Source organism: Cucumis sativus, chromosome 3 (assembly GCF_000004075.3).
Source record: "Cucumis sativus cultivar 9930 chromosome 3, Cucumber_9930_V3, whole genome shotgun sequence".
NCBI classification, from domain to species: domain Eukaryota; kingdom Viridiplantae; phylum Streptophyta; class Magnoliopsida; order Cucurbitales; family Cucurbitaceae; genus Cucumis; species Cucumis sativus.
The window spans coordinates 2,074,654-2,079,275 of NC_026657.2; positions in this window are offsets into that span (position 1 = coordinate 2,074,654).

A 4,622-nucleotide genomic window follows, 5' to 3' on the forward strand; every position below is an offset into this window, starting at 1 on the left:
ATTCTTATTCCTTTCAAACAAATTCACAAATGAATTTTCTTTGACAAAAAAATTTACTCATAAGAAAAGGGCTAAGTTTAATAAAAATGTTACATAATAACATCATTAACAACAAAAAAAAATATATTGTAAAAAGATTTATTAAAGGGTCAAAGAGACTCACATATGCAACAAAAAAAATAGTATAAAAGTAAATTTGATCGCGTTTGAAAATGTTCTTTTAGGATAGAGTGATTAATTAAAACAAAATTGATTACTCAAGAATTTATTTGTTAAAAGTGATTTTTCACAGGATTATTTTAATGTTTGGTTTTATATGGTAACTTTAGATTTATTTTCAAGGACTTAAATGCATATTTGGATTCACTTTGATTAGAATAATGGGTTTGATGCTAAATTAATTGCATATGCATGTTCGGTTCCATATATATTTGTACAAGTATGATTTAAATGTAGTTAAACATATTTTTAAATGATTAATGTTTATTTCCAAAGGTAATCTATATTACCAACAAAATTACATTTCAAATTGAAACATAAAGGTTAAGGTGTGTGGTAGACTATAAAAGAAGATAGAGCTTGAGTCACTTTTACAAAGAAAAAATGTTCGAGACAGAAGAGGAATTTAATACGAAAGTAATTTCCATGTGAGAAGGGATTTATCAAAAATCACTTGTGGTGGTTTGTTTTTTTGGAATATAGATTATTAGAATCTTTGTTTAGAATTTTATAAATTTGACAATCTTTAAATAATCACATTTGTTTTGCCTAAATAATTTTATATATCAAGAAATGGTTTGATAATTATGTCATTTTAAATTGATAATATTTTAACTTTAAATAATGTTTCAAGAATGCTTATATTCATTAATTTATAATCATAATTTAAGTTTGATACAATATATTTGAATATCTGTCTAAAAGAACTATCATATAATGACAATGAACTTACATTAATTTTTTAATTTTATAAAATAATTATTGATTTACATTTACATTGAAAAGAAGATCATGTCAATAATGTCACTTAGTCGAGTTTTCAATTAACTTTTAAATACTATAGCAAACATTTTTAACATATTGTTTTATATAAAATATATTTTAGAGTATTTTTGTGTGTATTGCATGCCATAGATAGATGGTGCTATATAACATTTAATAGCATTCTCATAGAGCAATAGTAAATGTTATATAATTTGACATGATTTTGGTTTATTGAACCTTTCATAGCATATTAAGAATGTTATGAGTAAGATTTAAAAGCATATCTATAAAATTGTTGTTTTCATACAATAAAGAAAATGCTATAGTAAAATTTCCATAGCTTTGACGACGACGCTATAAAATAACCTTAAGCATTTATGACATTTTCTAATATATAGTCTTTATAGAATTTTATATATAAAAAAAATTGTTATAAATTCTTATAAAATCAACTTTAAACATATATGTAATTGACGGGTACAAATTATTTTTTTTAAAAAAAAACTTTGTTGATTTTGACATTTTGTTGATGTTTCTGTCAACAACGAGCATGTCTCCTATCAATACTAGCAACATCAAGTTTTATTATTTATCGAATGAAATTTTGTTGCATTTACCATACACTTGTCACACATAGAACTCTAATTGTAGAAATAAGTTGTGTTGCATATCGGGAACAAAAATATTTTGCATGAAGAAAAATATTAATACAATATAATATTCATGTAACGTAATTGAAAAGGAATTAGATAACATAATTCTACACTTGTAATTAACAAAGTTGTTAGATGTGATATATCAACATGTATGATTGAGTGTAGCTAACATAGCCAATAATGAAAAGATCGTGATATTTATTAAAATATCTTTGAAATATCACCAAAACTAAAGTAACATCATTTTTACAGAAAATTGACGATATATATCGAAACTATTGAATGACATTATGAGATCATGTAGGATATTTGTTGGACTGATCATATTAACATTTTTAATTTAATTTGATCCTCTCTTAACTACAAGAACGACATTATTGTTAGATGACGGTAAGAAAATAGAGATGTGATTAGTTCTAAACTATAAACACATTACACACAAACATTTGAAATTAAAGGAAAACATAATAAACTATATATAATTGAAGAGTGATATCATACCACAATAATAATAATTATTATTAATATTAGTTAAAGAAAAGTCAAGCAAGTGGGTGTTAAGGAAACAGTAAAAAGATAAGGCATTGAATGCAAAAGAGATTAAAAGAAAGTTTGAGTAATGAAAGTGTCAATAGACATAATAATATGAATTAGAATACAATAATTTCTTCTTCTTTTTTCAAACACACACAACACACACAAACAATAGATGAATTGGAAAATAAAGCATATTGTAAAAGAAAGTATTCAAACTACACCCACGTTTTCTCTTCACCAAACTTATCTTTCTCTCTAAAAGAAATTAAATAATAATACGTAAAAGAGAATGTGCATAAAAAGCATACAAAATCAATCATTTAAATAAATAAATGTTATGTGTTAATCATTCACTTAAGATAAAAAGAAAATTCCAACTGCCCATTTTTTACAACTCAAAAGTCCAACCAACAATTTTGGCTCTTATGACTCATCACCATTCTCCCTTTTCTAATTTTGTTTTTATATTTTCCTCTCTATATTTTCAAATTTTATTTAAACATTGTAGTTTTGATAAATAGTTTCGATAAAATGTTTAAAATACTTTTACGTAACCTTTTCTAAAAAAAGGAAACAGATTCTATCATCCTTCTCCTTATAGAAACTTTGAAAATATATTTAAGAATTTTTGTAATATTTTTTAATTTTTTTGTTTTGTGTTTATAAATTGTAAATTGATATAAGTAGAAAATTAGAAGAGTAAATAACTTTTAAAAAATTCCAAATTATTAACCCACTTGATGAAAGAAGATGTGAGTAAAAGAAAGTATGGTAGCATTTTGTAGAGGTTTAATTTATTAAATATGTTGTTTAGTGGAAGTGATTTTAATTATGGGCTAAGCCATAGAATTGACAAATCACCAAACTAAAATATTTATATAATATGTCCCTATCCCTAACATTACCAAAAAGCCCCATTGCATGGGGAACAATATTTACCCTAAACTTTATATCCACCCAAATTATAATTAAGCTTCTAATCTTCTTGTGTTCTTTTATATATATAAATTATTTATTGATATTTTTATTTTCTATTTAATTTTCTCTTTTTCCTATACTTTTGAGTAGTGCTCATTTTTAGGGGTTTTTTTCTCCCTTTTTTACTATTTTATGTGGCTTTGTTTGTGTTTTTTCATTTATTTTATAGAGAGAAAAAAAGTGGTTTGCAAAAATATGAATTTTTTTCTCTATTTTCTAGGTTCTAGATTAAATCAACTAACATTTTATTATTATTATTATTTAGTTCTTTTAAAAAATTCTTAAATCAAAATTTGAAAATTTAAAGAAATTAAAGAGTATTATTAAACAAACTTAAAAATAAAAGTGATAATTAAAAACAAAATCAATCATGGGTAATTGTCGTTCAACAAGTTATTGATTAATCTAAAAAAAATACATTTTAAACTAAGTCTAATGTGATCGAGGTACTTCTCATAAATGACTTTCAAAAAATATTATCGTTTTTCCTACTTTTCAATATCAAAGTTTATTTTATTTGAAATTTACCAAATATTTTCAACAATTATTTTGCAAACTACAATCAATAGAGATTTGAAAAGAAACAAAATGATATATGTAACGTTTTCTGGTGTATGTTTTATTGAGATTTTGAGCGTAAAATTTAATCTTATAGTTCAAAATAGTATAATGTTTGAATTGAGTTAAATTTTACGTCAAACAAACGTTATTATTTAATGTTATATCTGAGAGTAATGTTTTAAAAAGAAAAAAAAAAGTTTAGAAACGGTAAAATTTCTTCTAAAACACGAATGGTTAAAATTATATAACTAAACATTTAGATTGATTTATTATGAAATATTAGCTCTAATGGAAAAAATAGTTATTATAATTTAATTAAGTAAATTAAGTACATTTTTCTTATTTTAACTAAAGTACTTTTAATAATGTGTTGGTAGTGTGTGTGTGAGATTTCAATTCATAACATCTAATCTATTTCCAATATTATATATATCATGCAGTTGAATTGTGGGACAGATTAAAACCCATAGAATTTAGAAGTGATTAAAAGATAATTAATCATAAATAGTTTTCTAGGAGACCACATAATGACCTTTCCACTAAACAAAGACAATAGTTTTGGAAATTTACTAATTCCACCTCTCTTCAACAAGCTTCACCAAAATAATGATATTATTATTAATTTTGTTTAATGTGAATCCTCAATCCTCCTTGAATTAAAACTAATTTTCTTTTCGTTGTTTCGTGTATTAACGTACGTTCATGCTAGTTTAATTTACATGTACTTTTGATTAATCTCACGAAACAATTCAATTGATCCTTCAACATTTAAAGTTTAAAGTGTTCATGAACGATATTATTTCTTAGGTAAATGGTCACTACTCAAATTTCAAATAGTTCTCTCGGATTCTCTTCTACTTTTATTTTAGTCTCTAAAATGGCCTAAACGTTATTCTAAAAACCATT